Raw genomic sequence first — 24,034 nt, forward strand, 5'->3', positions numbered from 1 at the left:
GCTTAAACTCCCCTCCATCATGCTCTTCTTCTCATCTTTTCTACCTAGCTGCCTTGATTTCCTTTCCATTCCATTCCATCCTCCTCCATCCTCTTTCCTTCTGTACTACTACCCATATCTTTTCTGAGTTTCCCTTTAATTGTTTTATTTCTCTGATATCCCTTTTTTGTTAGCCTTTGCCAGTGTCAACTCACTTGTGATTCTTATACCCTCCCTTTGCTCATTTTGTGCCCCTTTGCTTTGTATCGTCATTATACCTTGGTCTGCTCGTTAACTGCCTATTTCCCCATTTATAGCTTAGCAACTTTCCTAAACTCCAGTGTACCTCATGCTCTTCACGTCACAGATCTAGCAGCTGAATAGCTTTACAACTGCCAAAGCATTTAACTCATCTCGTCTCCTTCATGCCCTGATTCCTTCCACCTCAGTCTGTCTTACCGATTGTTTGTTTTAGTCTTCTGTCATTTTAACTCCTTTCATTTTGTGTGCTGTTTATTATGAGCTGGGCTCAGTGATGGTTTGCATCTGGTGCTGCTGTTGCTGCTTTTAGCACTAGGTGAAATGGTACCCCATAGGCTTCCTGCAACAAAGTCTGAGAAGCACTGCTCATCGTTTAAAAATGCTGTGAGCTTTGTAAGTCATTCCTCCACATTTTAACATAGGTAAATGCCCTTGTTCACCTTTTAGATGTACATAGAATCCATTCAAAAACTACACAGGGCATGACTGTGTGTTTTTCTATCCTGCACTAGAGAGAAAGTTTCTTTCAGATTCACGTCAGGTGCTCATAAATTTGTTTTTTGACTTACATTTGATCATGCATGTTTAATACATTGTTCCATCATGTTTGCTTGCTATTTATACTTTGTATTGATGTATGTGGGATTGAGTGTTGTTCATAGGTAGGTACCAGGCTATTGGCCCTAGGGCCTATATAAGCCTAGCCAAAGGTACCCTGGATTTCGCCACCCAAGAAAAGTATTTTCCTGTGCCACTGTTGAGTAGAGCCACAGAAGTGATCCCTGGGGTGAATTTCCTATCTCCCATCCAATCATCAAGATTTTTCTTGAAGAGTGCTAATGAGGAACTTTATTTGATATAGATAGGTAGTTTGTTCCAGAGTATGGGAAGTCTCTGGGACAGGAATCTATCCGTCCAGCATGTTCTGTTTATTGTGGTGACAAGGTTTAGGTCCCTAGAGCATGTAGCTTGGAGGAATTGGGATTTCTTTAAGTGGAGCATGTCTAAAAGCTATGGGTTTGACATAGCTTTGTGTGTTAGGCAGAGATCGCATCTGAGTAGGCGATATGCGACAGAGTAAAGCTGCTGTTTTTTTATGACTGTCTGCGTAAGGCATCTGTTTGAGGCCAGTAATCATCTTTGTGAGGTATTTCTGCAGCCTTTCCAATTGTTGTAGATGTCTTGTGAGGTACATACCAAAAGGGGTGTTTTACTCTATAATGGTTCTAATGAGTGATGAGTAGAGGGGAACAATGACCTCTTTTTTTCCAGGATGAGAAACCTTTTGTGATGAGGTGTGCCACGTAGAAGGATTTCCTGACTACTGTGGCGATGTGATTATCAAAGGAGAGACTACTGTCCACCTGTTTCCCAAGGTCTCTTATCACACTTTCGGTGTTAAGAAGATACCACCTATGTGGTAGTTCATGGGTACAGAGTTTTTACCAAAAGGGATGACAATTCACTTTTTGGCATTGAGCTTGAGGCCATGACTTTGACACTAGGCATCTGTCTCAGCGAGGCCCTTTTGTAGGATGTCCACATCTTTTGGAGTTTTGATTATGGCTCCTAGTTTGCAGTCATCTGTGAACTTCATTAGCCAAAGACCTTCTGTGTTAGCCTGTACTTCAGAGAAGTAGATACCAAACAGGAGAGGACCCAGGACTGAACCCTGTGATACTCCACTTGTCACTGGTCTGAATTTGGATTTGGTGTCTGCTACTTTCACAGTATGGGTTCTGTTAGTGAGCCAGTTGGCAACCCATCTTATGACATAGGGATTTATACCTAGTTTAGTGAGTTTATCTATAATTCCAGAGAGGTAGATGGTGTCAGAAGCCTTGGCGAGATCTAGATAGGCTGTGTGAACCACCTTACCCTCATCTACGACTTTGGTGACCACTTCAAAGAAGTCTGTCAAGTTTAGGAAACATGATCTGCCTTTTACCAGCCCAAACTGGGTGGGGTCCAGAGTTTGGAGATTACTAGTGTCATTATTTATAAGTTCCATGATGATACGTTCCATAGCCTTGCAGACCAGGCTCATCTGGCTAATGGGGTGGTAGTTTCCGAGGTCCAAGGTGGCTCCCCCTTTGTGGAGTGGGATAACCGTCACTGTGTGCCATTCAGTGGGCACATAGCCTGAGGTGAGGCTAAGACTGAACATGGTACTTAGGTGGGGTGCCAGTTCGTTCTGTAGTTCATGTAGAATGCAGCCTGGGATGTTGTCAGGTCCCATGGATGCTGTGTTCTTGGCTTTGGAGAGTGTATTACTTTACCTGTGCAGCCATGATTACAGGACTTTTGCATTCTTCCAGTATAAAGATGGGTCTTTTATGGGAGAGGGGGGTAAAATTAGCACTGAACCTATCTAACAGGATGTTGGCAATATCAGTTGGTTCTGTATATTTAGTGCCATTGTGCTGTAACTCAGAGCAGATCTGAGTGTTGCCATTGAGATTCTTGACATAGCTATATAAAGCTTTGTGGTCGTCTTTAGAGTCTGTGGTGATTTTGTTTTTGTAACTAGTTTTGGAGGCTTTTATGAGGGATCTCAGCTTCTTATTGAGGCTGACCAGGGAGTTTCTCCAATCATGGGATTTTACTCTTTTTTGCAACAGTTTCTTTCTTCTGTTGTAGAGTTTGTTTATGGCAGCGGACCACCAGATTGGCTTCCTTTTTTTTGGAGGATAGCATCTTGGTTCTGTTAGGGATTGCATGATCCATGCACTCATGTAAGTGCTTATAAAGTGCATTTGTGTAGGATTCAGCAGTCATACCTCTATTGTCCATCAGCATGGGTGTCGTGAAGTTTGCCACTTCTGACTTAAGAAGCTTGAAGTTGGCTTTGGCAAATTTTTTTACAGTGGTTTCCCTAATGGGGGGTGGGAGAGGGATGTGGATGTCTAGGGTGATTAACTTGTGGTCGGATCTGACCAACAAGAAATTGACCTCTGGTGTGGAGCACTGGTTGCCCATTTTGGTAATAACCAAGTCTAGGATATTGCTGCCCCTGGTGGGGGTGTGGATAAGTTAATCCAAGGTATTGGAATTTATGAATTCCAGAATACCTTGAGCACAAGAGTTGGTACATGTGTAGTTTTCCCAGTTAATGGCGGGGTAGTTGAAATCACCCATTATTAGGGTGTTAGGTTGTACCCTAATATTTTTCAGTGTATCAATAAATGAGGAGTGGTAATCCTGGGGCATGGTGGGGGATCTGTAGCAAACTACAATTTGGATTACGGTCTTGCCCAGAGTTAGTTGCACTTGGATAATCTCGGATGCATTATGCTGAGCAACTAGCCTGGAGGTGTGGATATCCTTAATGAATATGGAAACGCCTCCACCTTTAGTGTTTCGGTCTAGGTTAGGTGGCTGAAAGGTGTGGTATGAATTATAGCCTGGTAATGCAGGGGTACTCTCTGGAGCCTTGAACCAGGTCTCTGTCACTGCACAGATGTCGATGTTCTCCATTTTAAGGAGTGCCTCGAGTGAGTGCATTTTGAGGTTTAGACTTCTAGCATTGAGTAGCAATACCCTCAAATTTGCTTGCTTGTACCTGTTACAGTGGTGAAGTTGTCATTTGAACCTTGCCTAAAAAAGGCACTATAGGGGTGGCTAGAGCCTTAGCCAGTATCCGGAATCCCAGGGGTGACAGGTTCAGGCCATCTCTGGCAAAGCATCGTGGTTTGTCGATCATGTCATCCCAGGCAGACAGATACTGGATCCCCTTAGAATGACACCAGAAGCTTAGCCAATTGTTAAAATCAGTCATTTTGTCCTTGTACTGTGGTATCATTCTGGGTATTGGCAGGATGCTACTCAGGGCTAGGCTCATACCTGCCTGGGCTACAAGATCAGACAGCTCCTCCATGTCCCTTTTCATGTAGTCCAGGGAGGTATGTCTCAGGTCATTCACACCAACATGGACAATGACAGAGTCATATTTGTACTTGTTGTGGAGTGACCTGAGTGCATGCATTATGTGGTGGATCCTGGCACCCGTCAGGCAGTTGACAGTAACTTTCTCCTTGTTTAGACTGGTGAGTGGGACATCAGTGTGCCTGACTATAGAGTCACCTATTACTAGAGTGTTAGGTACGTTGTTATGCCTTATGGGCTGTAGTTGAGTAGCACACTGAGTTTGTGGGCTATGTGCCATTTGGGTTGGTTTGAGGGAGTTGAGGTTGCTTGTGTTTCTGCTTTGGAGGTCCCTGTTGCTTGGGCAGGTTTTTACTGAGAGCCCCCACGAATGTAGGTGTGTGTTTTGTGTTTCTATGTGTGTTTTAGTGGTGTAGGTTTTGAGGAACTATGTGATGAGTGTGGTGTGGTGCAAGTGTTTACCTTCTCCTCTTGACTGTCTAGTCCAGTCTTGGGTGAAGAGAGCTTTGCTTCCAGTTTAGCTATATAAGTGCATCTCTCACAGGTTGTAGTGTTGGGTGGTAGGAGGAGAGAGATGTCTGTGTACATGAGGCAACTCCTGCATTACCCCAAGATGCCCAGATTCATCAGGTAGACAGGAGAAAACACTGGGAGCTGACCTTTAGACATGCTTGGATAGGTGCTTATTTGTTAAGTACTAGAAACTGTTTTCCTCTAGACAAGTGAGGAAAGTTGAGTGTTGTAGTAATTTGTAGCTTTAATGCTTACAATGAGTTCTGAACAAGTGCTGATCTCAAAGAAACAGACTTGAGTGCTGAAACTAAAAAAATGGCTAGTTCTAAGAAACAAAATTAAGCTAGAAGGCTTCCCCAGCACAGAAAGGCCTGGGGGCTCAGAAGCCCTCAAACAGTCCTGGACACAGCAAATCTGTATCCAGACTAGACTACCGACAAGAAAGGCAGGAAACAAGCTTTGAATTTTTTTTTTTTTGTTAAGTGGAAAGAGAGAAAGAAGGAGCAGAAACTAAGTGGATTGGCCTTCTCAAATGTTCTCCCTGTATTAGGTAGAATGAGGTAATAACACTAGACTGGGAGGAGTGTCCCAGATCAAATTTACAGCATACAAATAGGGAGGGAGGGAGGGTGGAAAACAAACTGCAAAAATGTTTCTCACAGCAGAAAAGCAGCAGTGAGCCTTTAAATGAAAGTTTTAAACAGATAAAGGAGACTCTAGAGAAAGCTTTTAACTGCAAACAAGTTATATGACACTCTCCTTGGCAGGAGATCAGAATCAAACAACCCAAACAGATGCTTAATAAAAGTGGACAATTTCCAGTTAATACGTCACACACAGTGAAACTAGCTAGAAAAGTGTGCAGTAGACAAACTGCTATAAATAATTTGGAAAAATAAGCAAAAATCAGGATACTTAATGTTACATATTATAGATTTGTGTTTACTCAGTGTCCTTCCTTCAATTAGCTTGGTGTGAAATGGCAGAAACACTAACAAACTTAACTTCTTAGGTAACAGAAAGTTGGAACCTGAGACAACTTTAAAAAAAAAGCTCAAAAGAACAAATGAGGTGCTTACTCTAAGCTGTAGTCCAGGTGACCCCAGTCAGCCAATGACCATAAACAATCCCCTCTCACTGAAATGCTTAATGGCTTTGGCTAAACCAAGATGTCCTTGAACGTGTGCTCAGACACACAGCCTCCACAAACACTAGGCCCAAACACAAGCCTGAATATGGACAATGCTACAAATATCCACACTACTTAGGTAGAAACAAACTGCATAAATGTTTCTCACAGCAAAAAGGCAGCAGTGAGCCTTTAAATGAAAGTTTTAAACAGATAAAAGAGCCTCTAGATAAAGCTTTTCAGTGCAAACAAGTTATATGACACTCTCCTTGGCAGGAGATCAAAATCAAACAACCCAAACAAATGCTTAATAAAAGTGGACAATTTCCAGTTAATACCTCACACACAGTGAAACTAGCTAGAAATGTATGCAGTAGACAAAGTGCTATAAATAACTAAAAAAAAAATAAGCAAATAAACAGGAATACTTAATGTTATATATTATAGATCCGAGTTTGCTCAGTGTCCTTCCTTCGATTAGCTCACAGACTTAACTTCTTAGGTAACAGAAAGTTGAAACCTGAGACAACTTTAAAAAAAAGCTCAAAAGAACCAATGAGGTGATTACTCTAAGCTGTAGTCCAGGTGACCCCAGTCAGCCAATGACCATAAACAATCCCCTTTCACTGAAATACCTAATGGCTTTGACTAAACCAAGATGTCCTTGAACATGTGCTCAGACACACAGCCTCCACAAACACTAGGCCCAAACACAAGCCTGAATATGAACAATGCTACAAATATCCACACTACTTAGGTAGAAACAAACTGCAGCAATGTTTCTCACAACCGAAAAGCAGCATTGAGCCTTTAAATTAACATTTTAAACAGATAAAGGAGCCTCTAGAGAAAGCTTTTAACTGCAGACAAGTTATATGACACTCTCCTTGGCAGGAGATCAGAATCAAACAACCCAAACAGATGCTAAATAAAAGTGGACAATTTCCATTTAATATGTCACACACAGTGAAACTAGCTGGAAAAGTATGCAGTAGACAAAGTGCTATAAATAACTCGAAAAAATAAGCAAAAAAAACAGGATACTTAATGTTATGTATTACAGATCTGAGTTTGCTCAGTGTCCTTCCTTCGATTAGCTCAGTATGAAAATGTTGACTACACTTTCTCAACATCTTGAATAAACAGCACATTATATATTTTTATTTAATTTATTTTTGTGGCATAAGTGTAAATAATAAAGTAATGAGATGTGGAGGGCTTGTCCACTATAAAAAAAACTTTGTGTTTAGGGTACTTGTGCTTGTAGAAGTAGTAGTGGTTCCATAAGACAGGTATAGGCATACCGATGTAAAGTAGAAGGTAAATCATGTATCCTGGTGAAATACCAGCATGGAGAACATGTGATTTTTTTTTTTGTTTGTATATTTTGGATGGTTACAAGGAGCTCTCTGGCACTGGCCTAGTGAATATGGTAACCCAAGTAATACTAACATGGACAAATACAGCTGCAAAAAGGTAATACACAGAGACAGTATGATATGCAGAAAAAGCAGTACCACTACCACTTGCCACTGATGTGGGGAGTACCACCTTCAGTGTCAATAAATGACAGTTGTATGATAGGATAGCATTTCCACAGTTATGTGATGATGTATCAGTGTAATAGTTTATCACAGGCTCTGAAATGCTTATCCCAAACACTGTGGCACAAACTGCAGACAGCTACAGCACAACGACTCTGAGCACTGAAGTGTAAATATTAATGTTTGGGCCACACCAAAACAAACATTCTTAGCTTCAGAATGATAATAACAAATTTACAGCACATGCTGTGCTTTAGAGAAAGATAATAATGGGTATGTGGAATTAGAAGTCACTTAATATTCAAAAACATTCACGATGGTTGGACCAGGCAATCACTGTGCCCATTATAAATGTAACATTATTCAAAGGAAGATGACCAGCCATTTATAGTGTCTGGGAAAAAAAAAAAGAAAAGTCTACACTGCACTAATTCACATCTTTCATCCTTTTCCAGTGTCTGATAAAGACAACCTCAATTAGGCAAGGACAGACTTTGTTTTTGGTTAGCTGCATATAAGTGCCTAGTTCTTATAAAATAAATAAATAAAGCCCTCCTCTTAAAAGCATTGCTTGTGTGATGCAAGAGTCATGTTATATTGTAAGATTTTCCTTGTGCTTGAATGCCCATATGGATTGCCTTTACTGTCTTTAATGCATGTCGGTGGCTCACATTCTGGAAAAATGACTTGCTGCTTCAAGATTCTTCTGCCAATGGACATCTTTATTTAACATATTGGAAAAAAGTACATCCCACAGTTTATTTCTATGGTGATTTTAATTGTGTATCTGCTTTTCCAAAAGGGCTATTTTTAAGCAAATGTGATACAATTCTTTGGGGGTTAGTTGCTATGTACTCCACAGGTGTTGGCATATATATTCTCAAAAAACAGCATAGGAGAGTTGGCAGAAGAACTTTAAAGATAGTTTATACAAATTTAGCACTGAACCTATCTGTCAGGATGTTGGCAATATCAGTTGGGTCTGTATATTTAGTGCCATTGTGCTGTAACTCAGAGCAGATCTGAGTGTTGCCATTGAGATTCTTGACATAGCTATAGAATGCTTTGTGGTTGTCTTTAGAATCAGTGGTGATTTTGTTTTCGTAACTAGCTTTGGAGGATTTTATCAGGGACCGCAGCTTCTTACTGAGGCTGACCAGGGAGCTCCTCCACTCGTGGGATTTTACCCTCTTTTGCAAGAGTTTTTTTCTCTTTTGCAAGAGTTTCTTCCTTCTGTTGTACAGTTTGTTTATGGCAGGGGACCACCAGATTGGCTTCCTTTTTTTGGAGGATAGCGTCTTGGTTCTGTTTAGGATAGCACGATCCATGCACTCATGTAAGTGCTTATAAAGTGCAATTGTGTAGGATTCAGTAGTCGTAACTGTATTGTCCCTCTGCATGGGTGTCATGAAGTAAACCACTTCTGTCTTAAGAAGCATGAAGTTGGCTTTGGAGATATTTTTACCATGGTTTCCTTAATGGGGGTGGAGACAGGATGTGGATATCTAGGGTAATTAGCTTATGGTCGGATCAGACCAATGAGGCGTTGACTTCAGGTGTGGAACACCGGTCACTCATATTGGTAATGACTAGATCTAGGATATTGTTGCCTCTGGTGGGGGTGTGGATAAGTTGATCCAGGGCATTGGAGTTTATGAATTCCAGAAAGCGTTGAGCGAAGAAGTTGGTACATGAGTAGTTTTCCCAGTTAATGGTGGGATAGTTGAAATCGCCCATTATTAGGGTGTTTGGTTGAACCCTAATATTTTCCAGTACATCAAGAAAAGAGGAGTGGGAATCCTGGGGCATGGTGGGTGATCTGTAGCAAGCTACAATTTGGATTGCAGTTTTGCCCAGATTGTGACACCATATCCCTAGCCAACACATATAAAAACTGTCCTCAATGAGGTATTTAAAGCCTGTACCATGACATATAAATTTCTGGCGTTCATCATGAAACTCCTTCCCTAAACCTATTTCATGTGTCACATATCATACAAGATACCATGTATTCCACACACACAATTATTTGTATATGTGAATGTGTCAGTGTGTGCATGTATTTAGTTGTATGCATATAGGCATCTGAATTGCTGCATTTCAGTTTGTTTATTTTGTATGTGCCTGTTACACATGTGTATATAGGTCAAGGGGTAGGAAGCTGACTATAATGATATGTCTGCTATGTGGTACACCTTTGCTTCTAAAGAAATCTGTTAAAAATTGACCTTCTGGATGTCTCCCTGTGTGGTTTGTTAAGCCTCATGACATGATGCTAAAGACTGGTGAAATGGCTACCAAAACCTAAAGAAATATAACTGCAGAATTACTGAAATGCATTAATTTTCAGGAGTTTCAATACTGTTAATACAATAATATAATTCCCAGTGGACATATGGTTCAACTACAGCCACCTGGAATTCTTGTGCATCAAAGAAATTTGACAGAAAAATGGGCGGTTCAGATTCAGAAAATCAATTTTTTCCTCACAGTAAATGAATTGGCTGAAAAGTCTGAAAGGTTCAGTGTAGAACATTGTTTTTTGTTGCTGGTGAAGAAGGTGAAATAGTATTTGACTCTTGCACATTTCTTTATGAGAAGTAGGACACAATAGCAACTTTAAGAAAAAAAGTTAGTAATTACTGCTAGCTCAGAAAGAATTTGACATTCTTTATACATTTCTGTATGTGATTGTGTGGTCCTACAGACAACATAGATGCATATACTGAAGAAGAGAGCAATATATTGTACATTTCATGACTTGTATAATCCCCTAAAAGTAATACAATTTGTGATAAGAATTGATGAAACAAAAGGTAGTTTATTAAGACATAATCAAATGCTATAGATGTTTGCATAACTAGTGCAGTTAGAAGAATTAACTAAAAAAGTGTGTATGTAAGATTAAATAAGATACACAAAAGGAAAGCTGCATGTGTGACCATTAGCATTAAAGGAGCATTATCTAACTTTTATTGGAACTTTTCATAGTGTGTTAGAAAGAGTAATTTCCTTAAACTGTATAAAAGTAAAATAATGTGAATTCAAACGCAACTGTGTGTAAAACATAAATATGAATGAACAATTTATTAATATTGTAGATATGAAATGACACTGTGAAGTCTAAAAAACATTTGAATTAATGAAGCAGGAGTGCAATTTAGAATGATAAAAGAAATACTTAGAATTAATAAACAGAATGCAGTATTTAAGGTAGGTAGAGATGCATGTTGTAAAATGTTATCAGAAAATGCTTTTAAACAATTTGAAGTAGATGACTCTAAACAGCGAGTTGTGTGCATATTTTTTATAATTTTCTGGGCTCTAAGTGACACACTTAGTTCAAACATTGATACATAAATAAAAAGTCAGAAGTACCTTTTTCAGATTGTTGCCGGTAAAGATATTAGTACTCCTAATATTTTGAGCTACATGGCTTATAAGAACCTTGTGGGTAATGCAGCTGATGCAAATGTTTTTCTAATTTATCAGAAAGATGGCAAGTTATAGAGAAGCAATGACAGATATTCATATGAGATGAAGAAGTCAATTTTCCAGGAGGAGGACAACTCCCCCTATACCCCCCCCACCCCCCGAGTCATATCTGTAATTTATAAAATTGTTTTGCTACCCCTTTGTTCTGTCAGAATTGTTGATGTATCTTTCGGCTTTTCCCAGTTAGGGGTCGCCACAGCGGAACTCCGGTCCGCTAAAATGATTGGCAGTAGATTTTTACGTACCGAGTTGCCAGCCCTGATGCACAACCTTCATTGAAGGTACACCCATTTACGCATGTCTCCACACAGAAGACGTTTTAGCTGAAAATCGAACAGGACAACGTCTTACTGTGAGGCGACAACGCTACTGCAGCACCACCACCGCATACTTTGGATAAATAGAAGATAGCTACATAAAATGACTTGACTGACGTAATTACTATGTAACATTAGAGAAACTCGCTTTGATCATTGGCAAGTGACTATACAACATAACACCTTTGAAGATGCTATATTATTCTTTAAAAGGTCAATAACATGCTTTAATTGATTACTGAAACATGATTAGAACCGGGCTAGTTAAGAACAGTAAAAACAGCTCTTGTAAACAGGCGCTTCAGTCTTAAAGGTACAGTGTTTAAAATGAGATACCTTACTAATCAGTTAAAAATGTGGCAATGCGTGCTCATAGAATATAATCTCTTCTATATTCAGCTCAAAGTAAGGGTAAACTACCTAAACTGTGCCTTAGGTAAAGTAAGCTACTGCAGCTTGACACCTTAAGCAAACAAGTTATTTGTTTTGGTAGTTATTAAGAGTGCAGGAAATACATCAGTAAAACGAATACCATTACAGTGCCTGCTATAGTGCTACCCTATGCATTCCAACTTAAAAAAATCTTATTTTCTGCAGTACAAGCCTTGCAGCATGGTTTTATTTCCCATTATAGTAATAATATCACAAAATGAAACGCTATGTTTTGCATTTTAAACACCATATTTCTTCAGTCGTGAATTTGATATTGCATCTGACAGTTAACAGCAAAAGGATAATTGATTAAGGCTGTGAGTTGACTGAGCTACATCCTGTCATCTTCGGTGTGATTTCCTTAAAATCCTTTTTCCTATTTGTGAGCCTGAACAAATCATCTAACTAGACTTTTTATTTGGGCTTCTAATTATGAGCTCCCTGAAGTAAATTCAAGCCTCGGAAAAGTGAAAATATCAGTGTGATTACAGGAACTCTTCTAGGTCGGTACAGTAAACTCTAAGTTAACTGGCACCCATGGGGATTGGTAGATGCCAGATAAGTGAAGGTTCTGGTTGCTTGAGAGTTGCTATTAAAAATAGACCTGACTAATACCGTACCCTATACTATTTGTTTGGTTTGACTTGTTCTCGGGTTGGAGAGAGAGAGAGGAAATTTATTCAGATCTTCCTTTTTAAAACTCTAAAACTCTAAAAACATAAGGTACGTTTACGCGGGGGGAAATGGAAAGTGCAATACATCAAAATTGTACTGTATTTCTTTGATTTTTTTTTTTTTTTTTGCTTGAGAGTGCCGGTTGGTTGAATTCTGGTTACCTGAGAGTTTACTGTATCTTGGAGAATTCCCTTTTTCTGAGGTAAAGCAATCTCAGACATAGTAGCAGATGTGTGGGTGTTCAGGGGGCTTGCCACCACAGAAAAAAAAATTGAGTAAGTGTCTTTTACAGTTTGCTGTTGTGCCTCCTGAATTGTGTTTAACTTTTCTTACTGTTTGTACTAATAATTTTGATTATAAAAAAACAACCCAACACCAACCAGGTATCTTTGCTTGAAATAAATAACAGAAACGTTGAATAAATAATAAAAAAGCAAAGACTAGGCTCCAGCTTCTTTCCAAAGGCAGACTGCTTTAATGGTGCACACAAGCGCTTTCACAATTAGCTTCTTCAGGTGTAAAGAAGCTAATTGTGAAAGCGCTTGTGTGCACCATTAAAGCAGTCTGCCTTTGGAGAGAAGCTGGAGCCTAGTCTTTGCTTTTTTATTATTTAATAATTTTGATTGTTGAATTTCTCGTAGACCACTCAGTTCTTGTGAGTCTGAAAAGAGGCTCTTGTCTGTACTGGGTTTCCTTGAATGTTAAATAAATAAAATTCAGAAACCCGCTTATCCATTTCCAGGTGACAGAAGTCATAATACTGTTCTGGCAATCAGAGGGTGTAAAGCAAGAAGCAATACTGAATGGATTATAGGACACCTGTACACTCATCATAGACAAAGCTAATTAAAGACATTACTTCAGAAAGCAATACTAAAACTAATGTCCAGAGAGCAGTTTTCCTGAGATCAGTCAGTACTGTGTCTGATGCTGAAGCATTTTGACAAATTAAATGTACCATTCTTGGAACTCCAATGAGTTTTAAATATGCTTAATTGCCAAATAAATTAAGTCAAGATAGACCTGTTAGGTAAGCTAACCTACTTCACTGTGACCCAGTAAAGATTAAACTCAAACTGCATGCTGTTCCAGATGCATTGACCACACTTAGGACGGTAACATTTGCTATGCTATCCAAACTGGAGTCAAGCTTAAACAAATGCAAAACCTTGGTATAACAGAGTGCAACTGAATCAACTAAATGCTGGACTCCTGAGGTTCTAAGAATGAAAAAAAATGGTTGCATTTTGAAAACATGTTGATTTTTAAAAAGCTCAGTGGGGCAGTTGTGTATGAAAGGTTCATACTACCTAAATTGGAGAGACAGAACCAAAGGTTGTTAATGCAGAAGTGTTTTTGACACTTGATGCTTCCAGTATATTCTGGCAAATTCCTTTATATAAGGAAGCCCATATCTGACAATCTTCATTACCCTCATGGGAAGGTTCTGTTTTAAAAGATTGACATTTAGTATAACCTCAACCCTTGAGATCTTTCAGCATAAAATGACTAATAATTCCAGCAGGCTAGATGGTGGTGGTATTGTTATGGATGCCACTTTTTTGGTCCTACAGAAATGCATGATTAGGGGTTACCAACAGTGCTACAAATTATTAAAACTCCAGTTTAAAGCTAAACAAAGATAAGTGATGCTTTGGTATAGCTGAGTTCAAGTATTTGGAAGCCATAAGTGTGCTAGTAGGTTCAAACCATCTTGCCTCAAATCACGCTTTGTACCACGAGAATGAACTACTGCAGTGGCTATCCCACTTCACATGGGTGGACCATCAACTGACCCCAGAACCTGCAGACGTATTAGTTTGACTCATCTAACATGCAAAGCCATGGAACAAATTATCATGGCAATTATCAGCAAAGACAGAGAAAACCTTCAGACACTGGACCCAATGCAATTTAGCTTTTTCAAGGGAAGATCATGCCAATTAAACCTGGTGGACTTTTTTGAGAAGGTCACCAAGACAATGGATGAGGGGAAAACATTGGATACTGCCTGCCTGAACCTAGCTAAAGCATTTAATACAATACACCACTTGGGTATAGTTGACAAATATACTGAACTGGGCATAAACCCCTACATAACTCACTGGATTGCCAGCTGACTCAGACAGGACCCAGGAAGTCAAGATTGGTGATACCACCTCCATTAAGAGATCTGTCACCAGTGGGGTACTGCAGGGCTCTGTGCTGGGACTGCTCCTATTTTGCATCTACTTCTTGGAAGTAAAAGGTACTGTCAAGGGCCTTTGGCTGACCAAGTTCTCAGATAACCACAAATTGAGAGAGCTATCATGGATTCGTCCCATGACACAAACATCTTACAAGAGGTTCTAACACTGACACGTTACTTGTGCCATAGTCATGGATTAAAATTCAATGTCAGGAAATGTATTATAGTGCCTTTTGGGAAAACTGCCACCCAGGCTAATTACTTCATCGATAAGCCACCTCTAAGCATTGACCCCAGTAGTCAGGGATCTGGGAACATATGTAGACAGCAATCTGGCCTTTAACCAACATGTGGCCAAGGTAGTTAGAAAATAATTCTGTCACCCACCTTATATGATGTCACTAAACAAACAATAGTGAGCCCCTAGATGCAGCTTTAGGGATGAACAGATGTCACATCCAGATGCCTGTTGCTTCATAATGTAAACCAGTGCTAAACAAAGGTATTCACAAACTGAGAGAGTACATTGTAAGTGTTACTGTATGTGAGAAATGTTCTAGATACCTAACAGGGCTCAAGCGTTTTCTGCTTCAGACTAACTATAACAGTTCATTCCATTAATCAATTCATCTGACTTAGACGACGTGCCGTGAAGATGCCAGAGACTGTTAATGACAAATAAGGATGTTTATTGCCAGAACAATCCATGTGTCTTGAAAACAGAGATTATGAGCAGGTTGCCGATCATAAGTGGCTTATGTATTTGAGATGTGGGTGGCAACAAATTCACCTTGAAAGCAAAGCTCAAGAGGTGAATCTTGGCATCCATGTCAAAAACACATTATAAATGCTTATGATCAATTTGCAGTTTATTGAGCTTTATCTGCTCTATGTAGTACTAGTTACAAGAAAAAAAGTGCCAGTTGTTTAGCTGGCTTTTGAAAGGCATAAATCAGTGAACACTGTTAAAAAGACAGTGTAAGACATCGTATAGTGTTACAAAAAATCAAGGACACATTACTGGTGCAGACAGCATACAGAAACAAACTGTTTTTAATTCTGATGCAGCTGCTTGCTGGTCATTACTGGCATATTTAACTGCCTAATGTGATACTCAGCCTTAGCAAGTGAAGCAGCGGATGCTTAACAATCATTAAGATGGAGTCTTGCACTGTAGAAGCGCTTAACTGAGTTGTCTCTTTCTGATGGTCAGAGCGCAATCACAGTGCCTCATGCACTAAAACTAGTTGTTGATGTATTATTCAAAAATCCTAGACATGGCCAGCCTTAAATGAACACTGAGCACAACGTTGCCATCTAGTGCAAAGCTTAGTGATGACGAGATGTGCAACTACCAAAATACTACAGAGACATAAGCTACCAAAAATGATAGAGTGGAAAGCTGTTATCCAATGTGTGTTAAATGAATGGTCCAATTGTTGGATGCAAATCAAATCACTCATGCATGAGCACTAAACAGTAATAGAGCACAGTTATCAGTGCATGGTGGTTTGCTGTTAGGTAAAGAGAGAGAATCATAATGTCCATATCTCAATGTGAAGAAGTGCTGTGCCAAATATATTAGGTCATCAAGGTGTCATCAAGTGCTTAAAAAAGAAAGCAAAAATGTCATTGTGGTGACTGAGCATCAACCAGGACTTGGTAAATCTGGTATACAAGTGTTCTGTAATGTGCATAAATCATCACGAAGATGACAGTCACTTGTGCCAACACCATTACTACAAGGTCTTTGGCAAAATTCTTCTTTTGACATAGAAATAATTCATGCATGAACCATGACTAGCCACAAATAATCAAGGCAACATTCTCAGGGTTGATTACCTACTGAACTGGTTAAACATAGTGATAAACAGTTTATGCCACATGAGCTTTAAGGGTTCCTATTAAATGATCGAAGACCCATTCTTTCTAATGTGTCTTGATTGATCAAACATGAAAGCATGAAAAGGCAAAATAGCGAAGCGTTATATAAGGGAATTCTTTCCCTGGGAAAGAAATAATTTGGCCGCTTCCTCTACTTTGCCGTTTTCGTGACTGTAGTGCGATCTCGGAGTTGGTATATTTAAGTAGGGGGTGTCGGGGGGGCACAGACCCCCACATCGGGGGTGTGGGGGTGAAGCCCCCACTTTATGTAAGGTTTTATTTTTTTTTTTTGTGGAACAGTGGTTTTTCACTGTTCTAAGCATTCGGGATTGTAAGCTTTCGCTTACATGGGTTTGAGAAATCATTGTTCACTTTTTTAAGCGTTAGATGATTTAACATGGACCACCTTTTTAACAGTTTGTTGCTTACTAAGATTTTAGCACCACAATGCCAAGTCTATCTGTTGTCAAATGGTGAAGTTAACAGAGCAGTACAAGCAAAACCTGGACAGCCTGACATAAAAATATGTCCTTAAGACATGAGATTTTAAATGTGTTGTAAATTGTATCTGTTAATTAATGAAAGTAAAAGCTGTACACATCCTCTTACCCGAAGTTTAAGGAATTGTTGTTAAAACACTGACACAATCTTCGAATTAAAATCATCATCGTCATCATCAACGCCCTTTTTCCAATTTTCTACATGGGGTTTGTGTGTTGTCACCATCTCTTCTGATTCAGTGCCACTCGCCTACCTCCTTTGACCATCATGCTGGCCTGAAGCAGGTTTTCTCTCACACAGTCTATTCGCCTCTTAGCTGAAAACCCTTGTTTCCTCTTGCCTTCTTCCTGTCTGCCCCAAATCATCTTCACCAGATTTCTTCTGTTTGCACATGTGCCAAAACCATCTTAGTCTGTTCACTTTGACCTTCTTTGCAGTTGGGACTGCTCTGGCTTCTGCTCTGATGTCATAATTTCTTCATCTATTCCACAGTGTGCATCGTACCACCTATCTCAGTCACTTCATTTCCATTACCTTTAGCTTCCTCATCTGTTCTGCCTGTACTCCTCAGGTTTCTGTACCATACAGAAGTGCTGGTCGCACCCCTGTTTTCTACGCTTTACTTTTCATTATTCTGCCATACACTACCACTGATAGCCTGTGCCAATTGGCTGCACCCCCCCTGATTTTAGCTTTTACCTCCTCATTCAGACTTACCTTCTCATCGAACATGCCTCCAAGATATTTGAAGCTGTTAACCTGTTCCACTATCTTCCCTTCTGTCTCATTTCTGAGCTTCTTCTGATGCCCCCGTTTTCTGCAATTACAACTTATCATATGCCTGGTTTCATCCTGTGTGCATTCAGTTTTGCGTTCCATTCCCTTATCCTTTGCTGAAGTTCTTACACAGAGTCTGCCGGTAATGCCACATCATCTGCATACAACATCTTTGTTGATCTGTCCCCTCTGACCTGTTTGCTAATGTAGTCCATCACCATTATGAGCAGCAGTGATCTCAGAGTACACCCACTCCTACTAGGAACCCTTCTGTGAGACCAAACACTGTTCGTACTTGAGTCATTGTGTCCTTGTACATAGCATGCACTAATTCCACCAGTGTTTCTGGGACTTTAATCCACCACAGAACTGCAAAAATCAGCTTCTCAATTAACTCTTTCCCTCCAAACATCAGGGCAGTTGTGCTGCATCATGATTTAAATCCAAACTGCATGTGTCCTATCTTGCTTTCTGCTACTCTGAGTGGTCATTTATCAGTCACCCTCTCCAAAACGTTCATGCATTGTGACAAGGAATTTGATACCACTATATTGCCCGCTATGTTTGACTGTAGCCAGTCCTTATTTTGGACCCATATATCCTAGTGTTGCTGGGGATAAAAAGATTGATCGCTGTGTTAAGTTCTCCACAACTTTTTCATCAGATCAGTTTGAAATCAGGGAAATTGTCAGTAAGTTTTGGGGTATCCTGCAGGTCGATGATGACCTTAGGCAGATAGTAGGTGAAGCTCCACGTTTTCTTTTTAGGAATAAGAACAACTTGAAAAGGATGTTGTGCTATCCAAGACATGATAGACATCCTAAAAAGGTAGGATGTACCAGACCCTGTGGTCACTGCAACTTTTGCCCTTTTATAGACAGCAATTTGGAGTTTTTTCATCCTGATTTGAGAAGAGTTTTTTATACTAAAGTGGAGGTGAATTGTATGACAGTACATGTCATCTATTTGGCAGTGTGTCAGTTGTGTTCCTCTTTCTACGTGGGTAAGACCAACCGCCCACTCAGAGATAGGATGAGAGAGCATAATTACCACATTAGGAAGGGTATGTTGCATAATGCTTTAGCTAAACACGTGGTCACGCATGGTCATGACCACAAGTTTTTGTTTAGAGTGTTAGAGGTCATCACCCCAAATCAGAGGGGTGGTGATGTTAGGATATACACTGAAGGAAAAGAGAGTGACTGGAAAACACTTTTAAGGGCTGATAGGGGACTGGGTTTAAATGAAAGGGCATCCATAAAACCTAGCCTAAGGCAGCGCAGGCATGTAAAGTGACTATTTGTAATTACTTATATGCGTATGCCTACATTATGTCCTTATGTCTCAAAGTTTTTTATGTATTTATATATAAATTTTTTTCATGTATTAGTTTATGTGTTTTGGAAAATCTTTTATATATTCTATGGAGTGTTTAAAGTCATTTTACAGATGTTTTAAGTTATTTTATGCATTTATATTCTTGTAGTGAGCTTTTTTCTGTTCTTTTTCTGTTCTTTGCAGTTTGCTATGCCTTTAAATAGAGGTTTGTGTTGGATCATCTTCTTGATAGGTTAATTATTTAATTGTCTCAGTGTGCTTTTAATATATAACTAGTTTGTGTTAGGAGGTTTGTTTCATGGATCTGAAGAAGCTGATACAGTGAAAGCGCTTATCCATTTGTTCTTGTCTGCAATAATCTATGTGGATTTTACATCTTGGATTGTTATCTTCTGTTGTTTCTCACTCTCACTCCTGCTCAGTACTTGGTTGTTTTACAATGTTCTGTTAATGTCAAATGTTTGCCTCCCCTCCATAAAACCGGATTGATTCATGTCTATCAGTTTTGACATCACCTTTATCATTCTTTTAGCCATCATAGACATAAACACTTTATAATCCTGTTTTAGGATTGAAATAGGCCTTATGAAGATGGATCTGATGGGTCTTTACCCTCTTTGGTTATTACGGCCACCACCACTTTCTTCCAGAATGTTGGTGTTTCTTCTTCTCTTAAAATACTATTAAACAAAACCCTCCAGACCTTTATCAGTTTTTTCCCTCCTAACTTCCAAACTTCTACAGGAATACCATTGATTCCCAGGTACTTTCCTGTAGATTGGTTATATATTATCATTTTTATGTCATCTCTTCATATCCTATTAGTAACTGAGCCTCATGTACCTCTAACTTTGGCATATTTAATTCTTCCATAAACGTTTTTATTTGTACCTTTTCTTGATCGCCATATTTTTCTGTACAGACTTTCATAAAATTTCAAAAATATTTCTAGTATCTCTACAGGATCTCTTGTCTTTCTTGTTGTAGGCTCCCTAAGCTTGGCAACAACTCTTTTACTTTCTGTTGCCTGAGTTGTTGTGCTAAAAGTTTTTGTGCTGTAGCATTATTATCAAAAACAGTTATTTAGCAGTAATCTTTCTAAATTCATGCATATTTTCAATGTAATCCTTATTTTCTGCTTCACATTCTGCAATTGCTCGTCTTGTTCTGTGAGGATCCCCCTATTTTGCAATACTTTAACATTTCTCAGTTCCTCTAAATAATTCTTGTTACTTCTTAGCCATATCTCTCTTTCTTTTATTTCCACCCTTTTTTTTAAAACCCACTTTAATTTTATTCCAGGCTCTAACTATATTTTCAGAAGAAACTTCTGTCTTCTCTAAAAACTCCCAAATAATTTCTACTACCCATTTCTATCTACTACCCATTCCTTAAATTCCTCTAGTCTCAGTTTTATTTTATTACCCTTTTTATTTTAGTTATGATTGCCACATTATCTGCAATAGTTGTTGGATGAATATCAATGTTTTCAATTAAATGCACATGTTCCTGTGAAATATAAGTTCTGTCTAGCCTAGCCCAAGTTTTGTATCTTGGGGAATAATATGTAATTTCAATCTGAACTCCTACTATTGAATTCACATCTTCCATGACAAATATTTTCATAAATTTCTTCTAATATCTGCCCTCCTTTGTTATATTTCCCTTCTGTGCCTCCCAGACAAATCTTCCCTGCTGCAAATCAAATTTCAGTCCCGATCTATAAGTAACATTCCCTACAGAAAACTGATCATTTCTCATTGAATTTTCTTGAGCTCCATTACAGCAGTTTTAGTTGGAATATAAATAGATGTCATTGTAATCCTCCTCCCTTGCCAGTCAGTCCTTAGTACTACATATCTATCATTATTATATTTTTTATCGTCTTCTATCACTACTGGAGCTCTTCTTGCAGTTAATATACAGTGGATATAAAAAGTGTACACACCCCTGTTAAAATGCCAGGTTTTTGTGATATAAAAATGAGACCACAATAAATCATTTCAAAACTTTTCCCACCTTTACTGTGACCTATAACCTGTACAATTCAATTGAAAAGCAAACAAATCTGTTAGGGGAAAAATATAAAAAATAAAAAATGTACAATAAGCTGGTTGCATAAGTGTGCACACCCTTAAACTAATACTTTGTTGAAGCACCTTTTGATTTAATTACAACACTCAGTCTTCTTGGGTACACACCTGCCATCAATTAAAGAGACTTAGATTAACCCCAAATAAAGTTCAGTTGTCCTAGTAGGATTTTCCTAACATTTACTCAGTTGCCTGCTACAGCAAAAGCCATGGTTCACAGAGAGCTTAAAAAGCATCAGAAGGATTTCATTGTTGAAAGGTATCAGTCAGGAGAAGGGTACAAAAAAATTTCCACAGCATTGGATATACCATGGAACTCAGTGAAGACAGTCATCAAAAAGTGGAGAAAATATGGGACAACAGTGACAGTGCATAGAACTGGATATCCCTCCAAAATTGATGAAAAAATAAGATGAAAACTGGTCAGGAAGGCTGCCAAGAGACCTACAATAACACTGAAGGAGCTGCAGGAATTTCTGGCAAGTACTTGTGTATTACTTTGACAACAATCTTCTGTATTCTCTATATGTCTGGACTATGGGGTAGGGTTGCAAGATGGAAGCCTTCACTTACACAGAAAAACATCCAGGCCTAGCTAAAATTTGCAAAACAATACACCAAGTCTCCCAAAAGCATGTGGGGAAAATGTGTTATGGTCTGATGAGTCCAAGGTTGATCTTTTTGGCCACAATTCCAAAGGGTACGTTTGGCACAAAAACAACACTTTGCATCACCAAAAGAACACCATCCCCCATGGTAAAGCATGGTGGTGGCAGTATCATACTTTGGCATTGCTTTTCTTCAGCTGGAACTGGAGCTTTAGTCAAGGTGGATGGAATTATGAACAGTTCCAAATACCAGTCACTTTTGGCCTAAAACCTTCAGGCATCTGCTAGAAAGATGAAGATGAAGAGGAATTTCACCTTTCAGCACGTCAATGACCCCAAGCATACATCCAAATCAACAAAAGAATGGTTCATCAGAAGAAAATTAAAGTTTGGGAATGGCCCAGCCAGAGCCCAATGCTAAATCCAATAGAAAATATGTGGGGTGACCTGAAGAGGGCTGTGCACAGAAGATGCCCTTGCAATCTGACAGATTTGGAGAGCTTTTGCAAGGAAGAGTGGGCAAATATTGCCAAGTCAAGATGTGCCATGCTGATAGACTCCCATCCAAGAAGACTGAATGTTGTAATTAAATCAAAAGGTGTTTCAACAAAGTATTAGTTTAAGGGTGTGCACACTTATGCAACCAACTTATTGTACGTTTTTTATTTTTTATATTTTTCCCCTAACAAATGTGTTTGTTTTTTGATTGAATTGTACAGGTTATAGGTCACATTAAAGGTGGGAAAAGTTTTGAAATGATTTATTGTAGTCTCATTTTTATATCACAAAAACCTGGCATTTTAATAGGGGTGTCTACACTTTCTATAGCCATTGTAAGTACTTCTCTTTTCCGTTGTCCCAGGTATTCCTCTGTATAACTGTCCTGAAAACCTTTTTTATCAAATTATATTTTAATTTCTTTCCAAATGTGTCTCCTGTATCATAGCTATTTGCAATCTACCATTTTTGATATAGTTCACTACTCCTTTTTTGTATATATTTGTGAGACCACTAATATTTGAACATAGTATCAAAAGGGACATTATGTTGAAAAGTTATTATTCCCACTTTTTATTGTTAACAGATTTTTTGTTATGTATCTATTTCCAGCTTTTGTGTTATATGCACATACTAATGTTTGGCAGGTTGACCTTGTATAAAATTGCTTCTTGTCATATCCATTTGAGCCTATGTCACATCTTACAAAACTTTTTTTGTTTTATTAAAAGACCTCAAACAAAAAAATAAATACACCCTAATACACCACCAAAACCTATTAACTTAATATTAACACACACACTATGCCCATCTTCAAATATTAACATTTTCCGTTCCTAATAGGAACAATTGTCCCAGATATCCACACTCACAGGCTTGAGTTAACCTAGTCATATGAGAAAACATTTGAATGCTTTCAGAAAACATTATCTCCTAGCCATTGAAAGAAAGCCATTAAAAGAAAGAAGTATTCTGTTTCTATTGCTCTTTATCAGATTCTCTACATGAATACAGAAGAACAAGATACAGAGTTGCTTCTGCAAGTATTTATTTATTTATTTGCTAGATTAGAGCTTTATTATGTTCATTTTTTTTTATTCATTTGCTTTCTCTTAAAACTTGTTACTAGATAAAGCCAAGACCTTTAACCCAGTCATTCCCCTATTCAAGAATGAGAAAAAGCACATATTTTTTCTTATAGAATAGTTTCTTGACTAGACTTTTTTGTACATTGCAATGCCTACATTTCTTAAAACTGAACAAGGAGTAAGATAAAAGAAGGAAAAAACAGGGGCACCTGCTTACTTTAGTATCTCCATTACACTTGAAAATAATTAAGAAAACTTTATAGCATGCAGATATCATACAAATATTACTGTTAAGAATAAACATTTATTTTACTTACATTTAACTCTCTTTCCCTCTCCTAAGTGTTCCTACAAACATTAATGCCATAAAGTATGGCATATACTTGAGTCTCCTACAAGTTTAACAAAGCCAAAAAAGTCCAATATTTCCAAGTTTTCTTGTTCTGTCAGGTTTCACAAATATAATTAAGGCTTTATAATCCCACATTTATCAGTTCTGAGTAGCTGGTTTTATTCCTATCTCCATCTCCCAAACCCAGTCTCTGCTACCTTTCCAGTGTACACTCTGTTCTTCTAGTCAACTTTTGTGTTTTTTTCTGACTCTCATGCATTTTTCATTGAAACACTGGAAAATGTTTAACTGGCACGGTCTCTCTGTGATTTTTATTACCTGAAGAAACAGAATCTCCTCCTGTCTCGCAGCTCACTTTTTCTTGACAAACTTTTGTATTTCCTACTTAGCATGATCTGCATCAAAAAATGATTTTGTCCCTCCAGGAAAGAATATTCTGAAGACAGCCGGATACAGCAGTTTGAATCGCATGCCTGC

The sequence above is a fragment of the Protopterus annectens genome, chromosome 9.part0 (genome assembly GCF_019279795.1).
Source record: "Protopterus annectens isolate FY-2018-M chromosome 9.part0, PAN1.0, whole genome shotgun sequence".
NCBI lineage: Eukaryota > Metazoa > Chordata > Ceratodontiformes > Protopteridae > Protopterus > Protopterus annectens.